This window comes from Heterocephalus glaber, unplaced genomic scaffold, assembly GCF_053883595.1.
Source record: "Heterocephalus glaber isolate CG9 unplaced genomic scaffold, H.glaber_assembly_v1.0 deba00001790, whole genome shotgun sequence".
Classification (NCBI taxonomy): Eukaryota; Metazoa; Chordata; class Mammalia; order Rodentia; family Bathyergidae; genus Heterocephalus; species Heterocephalus glaber.
This window is the reverse complement of record NW_028258473.1, coordinates 1,931,818-1,952,578: the sequence shown is the minus strand read 5'-3', so window position 1 is coordinate 1,952,578 and position 20,761 is coordinate 1,931,818. Positions and strand designations below refer to the sequence as shown.

Sequence of the window (20,761 nt, the reverse complement as noted above, 5' to 3'; positions counted from 1 at the left end):
ACTGAGCAAGTTTAGAAGACTCTGTCTCAAAATCATAAACCTGGGATGTAGCTCAATTAGAAGGCGCTGGGTTCAATCCCCAGTGTTACAAAAAAGAATGTGATGACGGAAGCAGAGATAAAAGAGATTTGCTTTAAAGATGGAGATGGCCACTAGAAGCTAAAAAGGACAAGAAAATAGTCTCCCCTCATGAGCTTCCAGAAAGAAGCAGCCCTGAAGACACCTTGAGTTTAGTGCAGGGAAAATGATTTTCAGACCTCTGACCTCCAGAGCTGGAAGAGTGTGAGCCTATATTATTTTAATCCACTAAATTTGTTGTAATTTGTTACAGTAGCAATTGGAAAACATAAGATATGCATATTATAACACACACACACAGTGATATCCACAGTACTCTTCTACATTCTTTTTCTTCCTCTGTCTTGGGGATTTTTCCATATCAGTACTATTGATCGGCCTTGTTCTTTTTAGTATCTTCTTAGTGTTTCATTTTAAACATGAAAACAAATTATTTAATCATTTCACAGTGACGAAAATTTAGATCATTCCCAGTCATTTTTTCTTTTCAACAATACTACATAGATCATCCGTGCACAAACATCTTTTTGCACATACACACACACACATATATATGTATTTCAGGGGTCAAAAGTACGTCCATTTTAAATTTGGAGTCAAACCACCAAACTCCCTCAGTAAAGGCTATGCTAATTTCTACTATGGCAATGAACAAGTGCCACTCATTTGAGTTGTGACTTCACCCTTGTCTCACAGGATGAGCCTTGGCAAGTGGTAACTGGCTAGATGATTACCCATTACTCATTCCCTATCCCAGGACAGGTTGCCCATGAGACACCTGCAAGTAACTGGTTCCTGTGGTTAATCTTCTCCGGCTGTCTACTGAAAACCACCTCCTCACTGTAGGCAGCTGTTGCCTTGGGAGCAACACCGGGACTATTTAGCAAGGGCAGGCCTGAAACACACCCCAGCAAGTCCCCCCACCTTTTTTGTCATTTCTCTCAGCCCTTACTAAGCTGTATTTAAATAAAATTGTAACTGTTAAGGCCTTTTCTTTTAGTTGTTTTTTGCTTCTTCTAATTGGCTATAAACTAGGAATAACAAGCACTTGCTAAATGATTCTCAGAGTTTACAAAATGGGCCTCACCAGTGCCATAAGCCTCTTATCACTGAAGCCTATTGGGTTCTCATGGTCAACTCAGATAGCTGAATCAATTTTCATAATGGACTTATCATATCCTAAGAATCCATTTACTATGCACTTACCACATCCTGAGAGTCTATTTTCTTCAGTTTTTTTTACTTTGTTTTGTTTCGTTGCTGTTTAACTAATTAAATCTTTTTTAATTACCAGAGATTATTTTCTTTATTGCTACCATCTCACTTTCATCACTGGCAGATCTAATGCTACTCTACCTCACTACTGTTTCTTCTTCCCAGATCAGGCACTTTCCATGCCCCAACAGTAAAAAAAAAAAAGGTGATTTAATGAATTTACTAGTGGTAGGGAAGCTGCCAAAAGAGACTGAAAGCTAGCCCTGAGCCAGCTATTTCCAGACCAGAGCCTCTGTAGAAAAACCAGTAGCATGAACACAAAGTACTGCAAAGAAACTGAAGCTATCTTTGGTCTTAGGTTGGTTCTTGAGTTTTCCCTCTACCTTCACTCACTAGCTCTTTATTTGCTAATATTTCGAGGAGATACTCCTACATTTTTTCAGATTAATGTGTGTATAATTTTCTCAATTAATGGCTCTATTCAATGCAAGAAAGATTCACCTAAAGATCATCCTCTTCCACAGTCCCCAGTGCTTGGATATTTCAGTTTTTCATCTGCTGCTCCATTAAGAGATTTCAGCTGCAACTATAATAACCCTGGGGAATGGCTTCCAAAGATTTCAAGCCAACATATTTTTCACTTGAAATGTTCAAGCCACAAAATGTTCTCCAACTCTATCTATGTGTTCCACCACTGTGGTGGTGATGAATTTAATGGTGGAGAAGAAACCATTCAGGAACACAGAGCTATCAGGGTTATTAAAAAGCCACTTGATCTGCTCCTCCTGCCTTCCATGAGGATCACATTAAGAATCTCAGAACCCTGTAGCCCTAATGTAGAGACAGTGTGTTGCCTCAGACTGTGAGTCAGGAAGGCTCCTCAACATATACAAAATTTAATCAATCTCAACCTTCCCCACAAAGCTGCTCCTCTCCAGGACTCTCCATCTCAGAAAATGGCCCGACCATCCATTTAGAAATGAGAGTTCTCCTTGATCTCTGTCTTTCTCACATTACATACTGAAACTATCACCAAATCCGACTGCTGTAAACTCCTAAGAATCCCTTTACTAAGTTCTTCCCATCTCCACCCTCAACAAGGTCATCATTCTCTCTCATAAACTACTGCAATTACTTTATCTCCCTTCATTCATTCTTACCCCTCTCGAATTCATCCTCTACTGTGTAGCCACAGTAAGCTCAAAATACAAAGCATGTCCCTTCAACCTTGCCATTTTCAACCCTCTAATGAGTTCATACTCTATCTCCATACCACAGTCTATAGCCCTGAGAAGTCAGGCAACAACTCAATACCTTCCAACCACAGTGGTGCACTTTTTAATTTAATAAGCTCTCTGCAAACTTGGAGTCTTTGCACACACTGTTTCCTCTATGTGGAATGGTGTTCCCAACCCCTACATGTTTATGAGTAGTTGGTGTCTTATTATCACTCAGTTCTCTAGTTAAATATTACCTCTCCTAAGAAGGCTGCCCCAACCACTCTACCAAAAGAAGGTCTTTCTCTGTTATTCTCTATGTCCTTTATTAGTCCTCTCATAATTTTTAATCACAACTTATTATTACCTTGTCTGCCTACTTGCTTTCTTTCCTGCCTCAGGATTATAAATTCCCTGAAGGCAAAGATCATGCTAATCTTTTATTTACCACACTATGACAGTACCTACTATCTAAAAGGTATCCAATCAGCACCGCTTAAGGACTTGAGTTCTGACTGAGCCTAACACTTCCTTATCCCTTTCTCTTGCCCTTCCCCAGCAACCTGGATAAGGTCTTTGCTACAGCCTTTTCATAAAGTTTTTAATATGTGTGGTAGATATTTGTGTTCTTCACCTGGTAGGATTAAGGATTGCACTTCATCACCTCTGCTAATGGCAACCATGGCCAGGAGCTTTGCTTTTGCCAATGTAATATAATATGAGCAGAAGTAATATGAGCTAATGGAATGCATCTTGAGACAGTGTCAAGTGAAATAAATCAGACACACAAGCTTAAATATCACATGGTTTCTCTGATAAAAGAATACCAAGGTATAAATAATTGGAAAAGCAAAGTAAAAGATAAATAATAGATAACAGGATAATAGGAGACATGTCTTTTGCAAATGCTAAGGGGACCAAGAGATGGAGGGAAGGGGGAGGGAGGAGAGGGGAAGTGAAAGTAAAATCAATTAAGATGTGTTATGCACTTGTGCCAACTTACAACAATGAATATATTTATTATGTACTGCAAACATGAACTAAAATTTTTTTGAAAAAGAAATAATGTATGTTATTTCCACTAGAAGTATGACGAGCCATGGAGAAAATCCTCCCTTTCCCAGTGATTATAAAAGCGTGAGTAGAGGGGCCAGGGATTTAGCTCAGTGGTTCCGCCGCCTGCCTCACAAGCACAAGGTCCTGAGCTCCATCCCCAGTACCAAAAAAAAAAAAAAAAAAAAGCATGAGTAGAAATGGACTTTCCATTATCCTCAGCCCCTGAGATCTATAATCATCACACACCACAGCCAGCTCTTCAAGGACATACATAGTAACCAAGAAATAAATTATTATTGTCATAAGCTATGGATATTTTGATGGTTATTTGACACTGCCAAATAATGTATATCATCCTCACCAATCCACTTTATCACTGACTGTTAGTATTTGACTCTTATCATATGCTTTTTCTGCATCTATTGAGATGATCATGTGGTTTTTGTCCTGAGTTCTGTTAATATAGTGTATTACATTTAGAGATTTGTGCATGTTGAACCATCCTTGCATCCCTGGGATGAATCCCACTTGGTCAGGTGTATAATCTTCTTGATGATTTTCTGCATTCTGTTTGCCAGTATCTTATTGAGGATTTTTGCAGGTATGTTATGCAGGTAAGGAGATTGGCCTGTAGTTCTCTTTTTTGGTTGTATCATTCTCTGGTTTTGGTATCAAAGTAATGCTTGCTTCCAGGAATGAGTTTGGGAGTATTGCTTTCCTTTCAACTTCATTAGAGTTTGAGGAGTACTGGTGTTAGATCTTCTCTAAATTTCTTGTAAGATTCAGCAGGGAATCCATCAGGACCTGAACTTTTCTTGGTTGGTAATTTCTTAATTACTTCTTCAATTTCATTGACTGATATTGGGTTACTTAAAATTTTTATGTAGCTGGGAATTTAGCTCAGGGGTGCTGCCACCTGCCTCACAAGTGCAAGGTCCCAAGTTCAATCCCAGGTAACAAAAAATAAATAAAACTTTTATGTCGTCTTCACTCAGATTTGGTAATTCATATGTATCAAGCAATCTGTCCATTTCACCTGCATTTTCCATCTTATTAGAATACAAGTTCTCAAAGTAGGTACTGATGATCTTATAGATTTCTGCTTGATCTGTTGTGATTTCACCTTTTTCATTCCTAATTGCATGGATTTGAGTGTTTTCTTTCCTTTTTTTTTGATAAGATTGACTAAGGGTTTGTCAATTTTATTTAATCTTTCAAAGAAACAGCTCAATTCATTGATTCTTTGTATTGTTTTCTTAGTCTCAATTGCATTAATTTCTGCTCTAATCTTTATAATTTTCTCCCTCATACACATTTTGAGCTTAGCTTTCTCTTTTTTTGCCAGAAGCTTGAGGTTCAACATTAAATTATTTATTTGAGTTTGCTGTGATGTGGAAATTCATTGCTATAAGTTTCCTCGAAGGACTGCTTTCATTGTATCACACAAGTTCCAGTATGTTGTATTGGCATTATTCTTTAATTGTAGAAACTGTCTAATTTCTTCTTTAATTTCATCTGTGACCCATTGTCTTTGAAGATTAAACCTAGACCCATATCTCTCACCATGCACTAAACTAAAATCGAAATGGATCAAAGATCTAAATATTAAAACAGAAACTTGTAATCTGCTGGAAGATAAAATAGGTAAAACCTGAAGACACAGGTGTAGGCAAAGACTTTATGAACAAACGCTCAACTGCACATGAGATATTACAAAAAAATCAACAACTTGAATCTCATCATATTAAAAAGTTTTTGTGCAACAAAAGAAACCAAGAGAGTAAAAAGACAACTCACAGAATGGGAAAAAAATTTTACCAGCTATTCCTCAAACAAAAGATTAATATTTAGAACATATAAAGAACTCAAAAACATCAGATTCACTCTCCAAAATTTTAAAGACCCAATCCAAAAATGGGCATCTGAAATGAACAGACACTTCCCAGATGAAGAAGTACAAAAAGGAAATAAATATGTGAGACAATGCTCAACATCACTGGTCACTCGAGGAAGGCTAATTAAAATAATACTGAAAACCAAAAAAAAAAAAAAAAGGCAGGGGATGGTGGCACATGCCTGCAATCCTAGCACTCGAGACTGAGGCAGAAGGACTACTTTGAGTTCAAGGTGAGCCTGGGATACATAGAGTTCAAGGCTAGTCTGAACTACATAGTAAGATCTTGTCTCAAGAAAAACAAAAAAAGAAAAGAAAAAAAAAACTGCGATTCTATCTCACTCTAGAAACAATAGCGATCATCAAGAAATCAACCAATTACAAATACTGGAGGGGCTGTAGGGAAAAAAGAACCCTTCACCACTGTTGATGGAAGTGTAAATTCATACAACCAATATGTAAATCAGTATGGAGATGTCTCAAAAAAACTAAAACTAGGGCTGGGGATTTAGCTCAGTGGTTTCGCCACCTGCTGCGCCAAGCACAAGGACCGGAGTTTGATCCCCAGTACCAAAAATAAAAAAAAACTAAAACTAGAGGTTCCATTTGACCCAGTTATTCCCCTTCTTGGTGTCTTCCTGAAAGAGTTAAAAGCATCATACCACAGCGATATATGCACACCCATGTTTATAGCAGCACAATTTGTAATAGTTAAATCATGGGAACAGCCCAGATGCCCATTAATGGGTGAATGGATAAAGAAAATGTGATTTTTATATACAATGGACTACAACTCTGCCATAAAGAGTGACAAACTTGAGACATTTTAAGGTAAATGAATGCACCTTGAAAATATACTTTTTTTTTTTTTTGGTACCACGGATCGAACTCGGGACCTTCCCCTTGCCAGACAAACAGCAGAATCACTGAGCTAAATCTTCAGCCCGAGAATACACTTTTAAGTGAAATAAATCGGACACACATGTTCAAATATTGCATTGTCTTGTGTGAGAATCTGAAAGTGTAAATAAGGACCAAAATGTATGACAGATATTGGGAAATAGGAAAAAAATATTCAAATGGGAAGGAAACAATGGAAAGTGGAAGGGGAAGAGAAGTAAAAACAACAAAAAAAAGAGAATAGAAGGAAAAAATAGAAACAAAGCTTTTGTAAATAAGGAGGGAAGAAAGGTTGAAAGGAGGGGAGGCAAATAGGGGAAAAAAGAAGAATGAAGATATATTAGATACAGGTACAAATTCCCTATGATGAATGTGATCATTATGTATATCAAAAGAGTACCAATAAAATTAATTTTAAAATATATAAATAAACAAAGCTTTTTAAATGCCACAACTTTTTTTCTTCCAATAGTAGGACTGAATGCAGGGCCTTCACACTAAGCTACATTGCCAGCCCTTTTGTTCTTATTTTTTATTTTGAAACAAGAGCTTGTTAAAACACTAAGTTGATCAGGCCAGGTTCCAATTTACAATCCTCCTACCTCAGCCTCCCAGAATGTGGAATTACAACATGCACCACTGTGCCTGGCTGTGCCATAACCTTTTACCTGTGTGTTACTACTTCCACCCCAGTTTACACAGCCCCTAATTTTGAGAGAATATTGGAATTTTACCACTCATAACTATAAAAAAAGTCAGGATTCTTAGAATGTGTAAAAGTTACTTTGGAGAAAAGTTGTTTTATATACTAATCACCCTATATGAATGTATGTGATTGGTCACAACTATATCTTATCTTGAAAAGAAGGCAAGAAACAATGTAAAATGTAAGATAACTATACTGAAAGAGTCACATATGTAAACTGTCACTGAATACTTATTATCAGCCAGGTACTATGGTAAATGGAATGAGATACCCATTGATAAATCAGAATCAATCCCCCACCAAGGAAAGGGGAGAAATATTCACAAATACAGCTATGTTGATAACAAGACAGATGGCTATAAGTGTGATAAAAACAACACAACTTTTAATGCTGTATCTACAATGCTGATTTGAATGAGTTTCTTCTTACTGACATGTGTGTATTTATTACCTTCAGTCTGTGTTAGTTCTTTTTTTTTTTTTGGTAATGGGGATCGAACTCAGGTCCTTGCGCTTGCAAGGCATACAGCGGAACCACTGAGCTAAATCCCCAGCCCCTGTGTTAGTTCTTATAAGAATATTTTCCTTATGAACCTTGTTTTGTTTTGTTTCCTTTCAACCTGATTCTCATGTTAGGTTACATCCCTGGACATAAATAGCAGTCCATTTCTCAGATCAAATAGGTGCCCAACAGCAGCTTGGAAAACATGTGGACATAAAACCATATTATTTAGGAAATATCACTACAGATTAAATATGTTAATGAACTATCAAAAGCTATGATAAATTGAAATTTTGCCATTTGACCAGATACAGCAAATGAGATAATAATGTATCTAACTATGCCTTATGAACTATGGTATTCAATAAAACTTTGTTGAATTTTTCATTGAATAAAAAAAAAATCACAACTGACCACCAAGTGGTAAAGGGCTAATTCAAACTGAGAAGACATGCTAAAGGTGGTGGCACTGGCTTCAAAGATTCAAGAGAGGATGTAGAGTAATAAAGAAAAGTAATTCCACAAATACTCTCAGAAAGCCTGCTGTAAATCACGCTCTAAGCTTCAAAATTATGCAGTACCACAAAGGCTCTTAAGACACAGTTCTTATCTTGCAAGAGCATCCAATGTAGTAGTGAAGATGAGTGCACAAATATCTACAATATCAAATGTCCTACAAATAGCGCAGACATGTAGACTGCCCCAAGAGAGTTCAAATAAGGAAGAAATCACATTCAATTGGGTAAATCTGGGAAGAATGCAACGAAAAGGTAAGATTTGAGATGGGCCTGTAAGACTGGAGCATTTCAACAGAGACTAATGGAGGCAGGAGCATTCCAGGAGAAAAGAACAACCAGAACAAAAGAGAATGAAGAGGAACCTAAGTTTGTGAAATGTAAGTAAGTTTGAAAGTAAAAGATATAATGGGAGATATTAGAAGTAGAGGTTGCAAAAGTCTGGCCAGTCAAGCTGAACATTCTTTTCCTGAAGTTGGCAGTGTGGGAACCCACTGAATGTTTCTAAGTCAGAAGTGGCATCATGGGTGCTTTGGTTTGGAACAGTTCCTCTGCAATCAGTATAGGAAGAAGTAAAGGAGAAGGGGATATTTTGGGCTTAGTGTTTGCTCAGATAAAAAGTTATGAGTTTGAAATGCAGCAGGGAAAGGGACAAAAGAAAGGGGGAGATAAATGCAAAAGAAGCCAGGAGTGGTGGCACAGGCCTGTAATCCCAGCACTCTGGGAGGCTGAGGCAGGAGGATCACATGTTCAGGCAGGAGGATCACGTGTTCAAACCCAGCTTTGCAACTTAGCAAAACCCTGTTATCAAAATAAAAAAATAAAGAAGGGCTGGGAGTATAGCTCAGTGTGAAGACATCTGATTCAAGCTTTTCAACCTCCAGTATTTTTTTTTCAACCCTCACTATTGAAAAAAAAAAACAAAAGATGCTGCTAGAAGTAAACCTACCAGACTTGGGCCATTTATTAGATGTGAAGGATTGGGAATGAAGGGAGGGAGGGACGGACATAGAGGGGGAAGGAAGTATACATGGAAGCTGGAAGGGAGGGAGGGGAAATGAGCAGAAAGGCTGCCTTTGAGGTCTCTTGTCTGGCTGACTGGCACACTAGCAATACCATAAATGAAAATAAGGAAGCCAGTGAGATATGGAGAAAATGCTGAGCTGGGTTGGCAAAGCAAAGACAAAGGAAATGACTAAATTTCAGTATAAATCTAATCATTAAACCCTAGGTGTAAATAAGCCCTGTTACATATCTTATGTTGAAAGCCCTCATGGTATATTCTCTTCAAATAGTTCAGTAAGAGCTATAAATGCAAACACTACATATCACACTGAACTGCAGTAATAAGAGTGATTCATGTGTTATTCCAAAAGAAAATAAAGAACTAGAAACTAAAGAAATAGGCCCTGCTAAGATATTCAGAGGAGTGTTTATAAGGTCAGGTTTGCAAATGACTCCATACATTTTAATAATAAAGAGTCAAGATAGGTTCCACATATGACCAGTAGTTTCTAACACTATAGTGTGTGTGTCCCTGTCTGTCTATCTCTCTCTCTCTCTCAGAAAAACAAAAAATAAGAACTAAGATACATCATGTTTTGGTACAAACACCCAATGATAAATGTAAATGTATTTTATACCTAAAATGTACCAATAAATATATATATAAATAAAAAAGAAAAAAAGAAAAACAAACAAAAGCACATAATCACAAATTAAAACAGAATTGGAGAAGGGGGTTCAAGGAACTCTATTCTAACAGAGAAATGTAATGGTGCAGAAGCATGTGCAGATTCAACACCATGAGAATCTGCTTAGAGAGAATACCAGTCTCCTAAAACATGGAGATTACAGCAAGCTACCACTACATCACGGGCAAGGAGGTGGGAAGATGATGAAGAGAGCAAAGCCAAGACAAAATTTAGACACAGACCCAGCTGCCAAATGTCCTTCCGTGCTAAATAGGAAAAGGACCAGCTGTCCAATGTGTTTCGAGTCTACAGCCTCCAGCAGGACACTCTTTATTCAGGAATCAATGTTTTGGGGAGTTTGTCTTAGAAACTGTCATACCACCTGACTCAGAGTCCAGATAAAATACCCAATCCCTTTAACTGGAGCAGAGCAAAACATTGAGACAACCCTTAGGGAAGGAAAGGAGGCATAAAATAAAACGAAAAACCAAATCCAAAAACTTCAAATCAGAGAAACAACTCCTAGTAGGAAGAATTCTTAGAGAAGGGTAGTATTTATAGCAACTAAAATACAAGTCATATACATTTCTTTAATTGCCACCTTTCCCTACAGAACAGGATTTTTTGCACATGTACAGGCATGTTTTCTTTTAAAGTGGTGATGTTGAAATGATAATCTAATTCTCATCTGAAGAAATCTAAGGAGGGGAGCTTGGTGTACAAAGAGCAACTGTGCCTTTCAACTTTAAAAAACAAACTTCCCTGTCATAGAGCCTCTGCTGTAGAAACTCAGAGTGGCACCAACTGGCTACTTCCCCATATGCGCTGTGTTTGCAATCCAAAGCTCAAGGGTGTGAGGGAAAGGAGCAAAAATGAGTCACAGTGGGGACCCTCACTGAACTCTAGAAAGACAAGGACTGCATGAGACATGCTGCATGATAGGTGGGCAATTTCTTCACCAAAGGGGACAGCTGTACCACCTAGGTGCAAAGAAAATTATAAAAGAGAAGTGGTCTGGAGGTGGCACAAGCAGAGGAGTAGGAGAAGAGGAAATGAGAAAATGAGATAGTGAATGCTGAATCAGAAGACCTGGATTCAAGTCTCGGTTTTTCCACTGCATAATTTGGAATACGTAAATCATTCAGCTTGTTTATCTGTACAATAGGCTTCATGATAACAATCCTACCTGTTTCAAAGAATTGGTATGAGATGCCAAGATGGTACAGCTGTTATGAAAAACACTACAATGGTTCCAAAGAAAATTAAAAATAGCCAGGTTTAGTGGCACACACCTATAATCCCAGCACTCTGGGAGGCTGAGGCAGAAGGATCACAAGTTTGAGCCCAGCCTGGGCAATTTAGTGAGACCCTGTCAAAAAAAAAAAAAAACAGAGAGAGAGAGACAGAGACAGACAGAGAGAGGGAGAGAGAGAGACTGGGGATGTAACCCAGTGTGAAGACCCCAGTTCAATCTCAATATTGTAAAAGAAAAAGAAAAAGAAAAGAGAAAAAAAATTTAAAATAGAACTACACGATCTACCAATCCCACTGCTGGTTATACAGTAAAAGGAATTCAAAGTAAGATCTCAAAGAGATATTTGCACACCCATGTTCATCTCAACATTATTCACAGTAGCCAAAAGATGTTAAAAAAAGGTCCATTGGCAGGTGAATCAATAAACAAAATGGGGTACATACACATACAGCCTTAAAAAGGAATGAAATTCAGACACACACTATAACACAAGACAAACCTTAAGGGCATTATGCTAAGTGAAATGTTAGTCACAAAAGCACAAATACTGTATAATTTTATTTATATGAGGTAACTAAAAGAGTGAAAAATCATATAAACAGAAAGCATAGTTGTCAAAGGGGGGGCAGGGAAAAATAAGTGTTTAGTGGGTATAGAGTTTTAGTGTTGTATGATGACAATGTTTTGGAACAGAGTTCAAGGCCAGCCAGGACTATACAATAAGACTTTGCCTCAAAGAGAGAGAGTATATGAGAGAGAGAGAGAGAGAGAGAGAGGTTTTTGGAGATCTGTTGCATAACATTGCAACAATGTGAATATACTTAATACTACTGAAGTGTACTTAAAAATTTCTCAGTTGATAAATTTGTATTATATGTATTTTACCACCGTCTTTAATACAAATTGGTCTGAGATACAAATATGGTCATAAAACTGATGCACATTTTTACTTTGAAATAATAAAGTCTTACATAGATGTACAACACTTGCTTGCCCATTACCTCCCTATTCCACCCACTACAGCCTTTGAAATGGTCTTTGCTCTCTATCTGGACACAGCCACGCTCCTGCATTATAAGTGAAGTCAGACCTGTGCACACTTGGGATTTCCCAGGTGTCAGCAGAAGACCTGGGAGGTGTCTGAATCCCCACCTTGTTGCAAGGAATTGTTGTAGAATAAGTGATCCCTATCTTCCTAAGTGATCTGGATGGTGAGTTTTTAGAGAATGCCGGCAACCAGAGGTGAGTGAAAAGGAAAGAGAGCATCCACATTCCCATTTTTAACTCTTAATTCATTTTACACACATCATTAATCCAAGAGATTTTTAAGGGGAGCAATCAAATATTATATAAAAAGTAATGGTCCAGTGATAACTAAAGGCAATTCATCATCCTGGACCAGAAAACAAAACAGCTATAATGGACATTACTGGGGCAATTAGTGAAATTAAAATATGGAATTTAGACAACAGTACTTTACCAGTGCTAAACTTCTGGATTTTAATAGTTGTGCTGTGGGTATTTAATAATTTTTCTTATTACTGGAAAGTGAGTGCTGAAGGATTATTAGGGGAAAGGGACATAATGTATGCAACTTACTCTAAAGTGGTCCAGAAAAAAAATTCTATCTATTCTTGGATAGAATAAGTAATATATACTAAAATGTTAGCAATTAGTGCCTCTCAGTGAAGGTTATATTAAAGTTCCTTGTACAATTTTTGTAACTTCCCTATAAGTTTGAAATTATATCAAAGTAAAATACTTTTTTTAAAAAGTTAATGATCTAGATTGGTCCTAGCCATCATGCTTCCTTTGGACAAATTATCTGACATCTTTCAATTAAATTTACTCATGAAATACAATGGAGTAGGGATAATGATACCCATATGCCCTGTTTCTTTTTGAAAATTGTTTGAAATTAGAAAGAATAATGATGATACCCACATGGAAGATCTGGAAAAAACAAAACCTTTATAGTCAAAATTCTGGATTTAAATTCATTGTTCTGTCACATAAAGGAATATATTGTTCATTGATCCTATCTTAAGGTTCATTATTCCTGTCTGTAAAATGGGAACAACAATATGTTAGCTCAGTGGACCACTGTGGAAGTAAAAATGAAACACTGCCCATAGGAAAGCCTTATACAATTTATAGCATTTGAGGGCTGGGGATGTAGCCCAATGATAGAGCACCTACCTAGCATGTGCAATGCCCTGGGTTTCATCCCCAGTACTGAAAAGAACCATATGCTCCTCTCCAAATGATGCCACAAATTTGACATGACAGTACTTTGCCAATGTCCTCTATTAGAAATTAGGTATAAAAATACAAAACTATCTAAGCTTGAAAAAAACAAAAATACTTTTGTAATATATTTGTAAGTAAAATATTAATCCAATATGTCCTACTTATTCAGCATTATCAGATACTGAGTCCATTAAAGAAAGCTAATTTTCAATTTAAACAAGCTTAAATACTGAGAAATTTTGTAATTTAACCACTGGACAGTTAACATTTAATAATTTCAGGCCATTTTAAATAATTTTGGAGGACTCCATTTCACCACTGTGACAACATCAATCAATCTGAGGCTGTCATATACTTGTGGAATGCTCCAGCATATAGGACCACTGACCCCTACATAAAATGGGTCCACACAATGTTTTATAGATCTCATATCTTTTGTTTTTCAGATATTTCCAGGGTCCTCCTCAACATCAATTTAATTCAATCATCACTTCTTTTTATTATCAAATCTGTTTCTAGATTCCCCACTTCAACTGCGTACCCCTAATTTCTACTTCTAAGTTTCCTAGGGGTAGAAACCAGATCAAACTTTAAACAAAGAGCCAACAGACTCAAGACAACATCCTCTTCTATGTCCAGTTAAAACCACTTCAGCCAGGGTCATGGATTTAGCTCAGTGGTTCCGCCGCCTGCCCCGCAAGCGCAAGAGCCTTAGTTCGATCCCCGGTACCAAAAATAAAAATCACCTTAGCTATTTGGAGGATCGGGGAGGGGCAATCTCTAGATGCCCAGTTTTGTTCTAGATGTTGAGAATATTAGAAAACTTATCTTCAAATTTGTGGTGTGATTGCAGTGAAGCAATGATAGCAGTGATAATATTCTAATTCTTATTTGCATTAAATTAGTTATTATACTCAACAACAGAACTACTGGCTTATAATTAAGAAATTCTGCAAGCAAACAAAATTATCTCACACAATCTATAGACTTTAAGTCTCAAATAGTCAACATTTACTATAGGCATATAGCACTTCCATCTAAATAGATTTTGAAAATAATCTTGTGGGGAAAGAAGGGCAAATGCTCTTGATGCTGTTTCATGTGTAGTGAAACAAGGCTCCAAAAGATGAACTGTACCTAAGATCACATGGCTAAGGAAGATTTGAGAGTAGAATCCTAGTTCTATGAATTACAGACCAGTTCTCATTCTGCTGGGCCATGCTGACTCTCATGAACATACTGATGATCTATACAATACAGTCTCTTTGCAGAACATTTTATTTGCTTCAGTCCTGGAAAGAAGGATGGATGTATGGATTGTTTCCCAAAACTATAGGCCCTACAAAATAGTGATCATCACTGGGCAGAGGATTATAAACTCTGCAGACCAAGATACCTTATTGGCTGCAAGAATACCCTGGAATACTTAGGACAATGTTCAGAATGTCCTAAGACATTTGGAGATGATCCAGAAAGAAGACACAAAACAAAAAAGCAGTAGATGTGCTTTAAAATAAGGTGTTTCCAAAGGGCTTTGAGGCCTTCTCCAAGGAGGCTGTGTGCAGGCACACCAACTTGCCCAGTACTGACAAATGGCCAGCCTGCATGCCTGCCCAGAGTCATTGAGGCCAGTATCCCTGCCCTAGGGCTGACTAGCTGACACTGGCCCCCAGGAGAACCAGTACACCCTTGTCCCAGGGAAGATTCCCTGGGCACAGGGATAGCTGGCAGCTCTAAGCCTTTATTGCCTGGTTTCTCCAACTTTGAAAATAGTAGGACCCTGGAGAACCTGCTGAAGGAGGAGATTTCTGCCACTCAGGGTGATACTGGTTAATCTGAATGCTTAGTAAGCACCTCAAGTGATTCTCATACAGGTGGCCATAGGCTACACTTCGAGGAACACAGTTCTAAGGTTGCTAATCCTGCACTGTATTGGGAAGGCATCAGGCCCAAAGGCTGAGAGTAAAACTGACCATTCTTATGAAACCTTCCCCTTTTCTCTCTTTAATACACTGAGTAGTGACCACACCAATCACTGATTTTATAGCTAATTTTCATGTACAGTGGACCCCACAGTTACGACCAGCCTGATATACAAATAACTTGGATTACAATCAAAATTTTAGTTTTAACTTATGAACAGTCTTGAGTTACAACCCAAATGTCAGCTGCTTGTGCTTCTAGATGGTCTCAGATACAGATTTAACCCTTAAAGAATTCTTGAGAGGACATTACAATATCCTTTCCTGTGTGGGGTTATTCGAGAAATCCAGGGCCACCATCTCTCTACGGACAATGAGAACTGCCTGTGTACAGGAGAGAGACTTTGAAAGCTGTGTAGAGAAGCCTGAGCCTTCAATTGACAACTTGAGTTACAACCAGCCCTTGTGAACAAACTGAGTTTGTAAGTAAAGGGTCCACTTGTAGATTTTTAGCTAAAACATCTGCCTAGAACATTTTGAATATTTTAAGACAACAGATATACTGGCTGGAGGCTTGTTTAACACCTATATTTAAACTTAAACAAAATAGGGGAGCTAGAGAATGTTTGTGATCGGAAGTAATCACCTGGGTATTCTGTGGGTGGGCATCCTCTTCCACTCCAGAAGAATCCAGGGGACACAGCCTTTACCAGATTAACAAAAACAGGATTGCAGAACTGATTTCAAGGTCTATTCCTCAAGGTGCATGGAGATGGGCCAGCTGGCTGCTGTCTAGAGGCAGAGTGAAGCTGCACCTGCTGCCCTCTGACACAGTCCTCAGGGCGGGAAACTGGGGCCACGGGGCTGAACAGAGACACCTGCACTTAAAACTGCAGTAGGGCCAGGGATTTAGCTTAGTGTAATTGCCACCTGCCTCACAAGTTCTTGAGTTCAATTCCCAGTACCAAAAAAAAAAAAAAAAAAAACTATAGTAACATTTGTGAGCTGGTTCAGAAGACAAACCAATTAAGATATAGATGGGAATTAATTTAAAGTCTTTTCTTTAAAAAAAGAATCCACCTCATTTTCTGTTAACATGTACCATTAAATAGGTATCATCTGTGTATTTAGGGATATTTTCTAGGCAGAATTAATCCAGAAGAATTGAATGGTGCTTAAATTAAAAAATCATAATAAATATATCTATATGGAATCGACATACCCATAGGTGTGTAAGTTAAGTTGCAGTAAATTGTTTATATAAAACTTAATAAATTTTCATATTTCATCTTTGAAAAAGTGAAAACAATCCATGATATTTTTTGGTATGAAAGTTTGACAGTACTGCCCCTCGGGCCGCAGCCTGACACGCCGCGCGGCCCCGTCTCCCGCGGCCGCCTCCCCCAGGTATGGCACAGGGCCTCGCCTCACTATGACAGCAGCACGGCACAGCATTCTCGACTTCTTGCTCAGCGCCAAAGCTGATGGTGAGACCATTTTAAAAGGCCTGCAGTCCATTTTCCAGGAGCAGGGCATGGCAGAGTCGGTGCATACCTGGCAGGATCATGGCTACCTAGCAACCTACACAAACAAAAATGGCAGCTTCGCCAATTTGAGAATTTATCCACATGGATTGGTATTGCTGGACCTTCAGAGTTACGACAGTTATATCCAGGGCAAAGAAGAAATCGACAACCTTTTGAACAAAGTAGAAGAGAGAATGAAAGAATTGAGTCAGGCCAGTATTGGGCGGGTGAAGCGTTTACCAACCATAGTTCGAGGAGAGGCCATCGACAGATACTGGCCCACTGCTGATGGGCGGCTGGTTGAGTATGACATAGATGAAGTAGTATATGATGAAGATTCACCTTACCAGAACATTAAAATTCTACACTCAAAGCAGTTTGGAAATATTCTCATCCTTAGTGGGGATGTTAATTTGGCAGAGAGTGATTTGGCATATACCCGGGCCATCATGGGCAGTGGCAAAGAAGATTACACTGGCAAAGACGTACTGATTCTGGGAGGCGGAGATGGAGGCATATTATGTGAAATAGTCAAACTGAAACCAAAGATGGTCACTATGGTAGAGATTGACCAAATGGTGGTTGACGCATGTAAGAAATATATGCGCAAAACATGTAGTGACACCTTAGACAATCTTAAAGGAGACTGCTATCAGGTTCTAATAGAAGACTGTATTCCAGTACTGAAGAGGTACGCCAAAGAAGGGAGAGAGTTTGATTATGTGATTAATGATTTGACAGCTGTTCCAATCTCCACATCTCCAGAAGAAGATTCCACATGGGAGTTTCTCAGACTGATTCTTGACTTCTCAATGAAAGTATTGAAACAGGATGGGAAGTATTTTACACAGGGAAACTGTGTCAATTTGACAGAAGCCCTGTCGCTCTATGAAGAACAGCTTGGGTGGCTGTATTGTCCTGTGGAATTCTCGAAGGAGATCATCTGTGTCCCTTCATACTTGGAATTGTGGGTATTTTACATTGTTTGGAAGAAAGCTAAACCTTGAGGATGGATATCCCAATGAAGTGTGCTGCAGATAGCCTTCCTGACCTCCATACGCTGTACATGCCATCAAAATGAGTCAGGCAATTGATTGTGACTTCCTTAAAGTTTCCTCTTTTTAATTATTATTTTTAATTTAAAAAAGCAAATGGAAAATGTATATTTTGATGAGCTAGGGTGTTACTTTTGTGAAAGTCAGCTGAAGGACAATTAGTACAGCAAAGACTGCTAAATGCACTGACCCCCTAGAATGTGATTTTTGTTACTTTTTATTTCTGTGTGGGTTTTTGTTTTGTTTTGTTTTGATTGTGGTGGAACTTAAATTCGGACCTTTGGAGGAATGAGCATCATTGTTTTTGTTTCAGAGGGAAGTTCTTGATGGTTTTAAAAACATTGACTTAGATTTTAAAATTTGGTGCTTTTAAGAAAGAGTTAAAAATGAATAGCAATGCTTCAATTAAAGTTACAAAAGAGAAAAAAAAGTTTGACAGTACTAATATTCCTTTATATTTTCTTAAATCATTAAACCATTTTAATATACATAACTATTAATAGTTTATTGTTTCTAACTCCATATAAGCTTTTCCAAGCAAAGATTGTGATAACACATTTATGTTCTCATTTTTCTACAGATACAAGTAAATTTATATTTTAAAATAATATATATACATATATATGTATGTATTCGGTATAGATGTCCCCCCAAAGCCTCATGTAGTCTTTTTCAGAGGTAGTTGAATCTGGAATGTGTGATGCTGGGATTAAAGGCATGTGATTACTAAAACACTACATGTGAGTGATTGGTTTGGCACCGCCCTAATCCCGGTAGTCTGAATGGGATAAAAGGGGTAGAAAGATGCTGTTAAGTTTCCTTTGTTGCTTATGCTGCCTTCTCCCACCATGAACTGTTACCACTCTGCCACCCTGCCTTGGAGCCAGCCAATTATGGACTGAAACCTCTATGAACTGTGAGCTAAATAAACCTTTCCCCCTTTAACTTTGGATGTTGGGTACTTTGTCTTGGCAATGAGAGAAAAGTAACTAAGACATATATGTACATAACACATACCACACACACACACACAAATTATAGAAGATCCTTAAGTTGAACCAGCCACTTGCATGTTTAGTGCTGTGTTGTCAGGCCATTTCCAGGCTTCAGGTGTTGTCATTTTTACTGTGTGGAGATGTCACTGCTGTCTGCACTTAATGATCCTGTCACCTCACCATACTTACAGTAAACTATTTTGCACCTTGAGTTTTTCAGACACATGCTTTGCAACAACCCTATGTGGCTCTTGTCTGTGTTACCTGTCACAGCACACATGCTGATCTCTGTTAAACTTCTTTGTGACTGTTCTACCTGTAAGATAGATTTCTATTTCCTTCAGTAATGCATCAAGAGTACCTGTACCTCGAGTTCTATGATACTCAAGTACTTTTAAGAGCGCCTCCCCAGAGACCTCACCATGGACAGAAGTCAGTCCTCAACGTCCCAATGCAGGTGACATCACTGTCACTTAATTTGTTTTTCTTTATTTAGGAAGAAATCTCATAATCGCTGTGAGGACTGTGTGAAGTTGTTTGTGTAGCCTCTACATAGGTGCTAGGTTCCCAGCACTGCCTTGCTCTGGACACTGGTAATTCCAGGTGCTGTGCTCAACAGGAGTCCTGCCAAAGTGCATGCGTGTGTGTGTGTGTGTGTGTGTGTGTGTGTGTGTGTGAGTGTGTTGACCTCTGCATTGCCAACTGTGGCTGTCTTGCTCGGGCATCAAAAAGGCACTGTGTGAATAGTTAAAATGCTTTCAAATTGGAATTCTATATTTTTTAGCTTTCTTTTAAGTCTCCTATAAATAAAATATCTATTGGATTTCTTTAAAATACACATTTCAGGGCTGGGGATTTAGCTCAGTGGTTCCGCCACCTGCCTCGCATAGCACAAGGTCCCAAGTTCGATCCCTGGTACCAAAAAAACAAAACCAACAACAACCACAATAAAATATACATTTCAAAAAAGGGGCCGGGGACTTAGCTCAGTGGTTCTGGCACCTGCCTTGCAAGCACAAGGTTCTGAGTTCAATTCCCAGTACCAAAAAAAAAAAAAATTTATATATATATATATATATATATATATATATATGCACACATATTTCATTAAAAATAAAAAATAAAATAAGGTGCTGATAGAAAAATTTGATATTTTAGTCTGAAAAAATGAAGGCTGAGCGCTAAAAATTGAAATCTTTAAAATCACACAAAGTAAGGAGATGTAAACATGCTTTTATAAACAGAACTTCCAACTACAAACTATTTATCAGACACTACTAAACATACTCTCTCTTTTTCCTGCCCCCTAAAAAAGGGTTGAAAATAAAAAAGACTATCATATGAACTGAGAAAAATTTGTCTAAAATGATACATAAAAAGAAAGACACAAGGCCCGTCTCAGTCATGCATTTGGGACCTGCAAAGGGAACAATGCAACTAAATATGGCTTTTCATGTGAAAATGTTTGTTTTATTCTCCAGTACTGAACTTTTAGAGCATTTATGTTTGTATCCATTTCAGAAGCATTCTGAAGGTAGTCCAGATATCAGATGGAGGTCCCGGGGTTACCTTGGCCGAGACTCCCTACCATCACAAATAGCTGCTGCACTGACTCAAAGCCAAGCAGGAAGCATAGAAAGAGGAAAGACAAACAAGCCAAGCAGTCTGCCATCAAATGTGAAATTATTCCTCTCTGACTTGTGTAGGCCTAGTATACAATACAGCCTGTTTATGTGTTTCTTCTGGGGGTTTCTAAATTACTTCTGTAACAACTGGGGCATACTGAGAAGTTTAGAAAGAGGCCAACTTTCTCGAGACAGAGGATGTCTGTCTATTCTGTGACAGGAGCTCTATACACATCCCCATTAATGTACATCAGCCCTGCTCTGTGGCTTTGTCTATCAGAAAAACCAACTGTGAGTTTATCAATGTCAAAGCCCTGGGGAATGTAGGCAGATTGCAGAACTCCCCACTATAGGAC

At 38.2% G+C, this 20,761-nt stretch overlaps 1 protein-coding gene and 1 pseudogene across 4 annotated transcripts in view; one reads left to right on the top strand and one right to left on the bottom strand.

The window, feature by feature from the left end:
* Ophn1 (oligophrenin 1) overlaps positions 1-20,761 on the bottom strand; it is a 508,962-nt gene that overhangs the window by 462,300 nt on the left and 25,901 nt on the right. The gene's annotated exons all lie outside the window — the stretch shown is intronic.
* Positions 16,617-18,033, top strand: LOC147820859 (spermine synthase pseudogene; annotated as a pseudogene).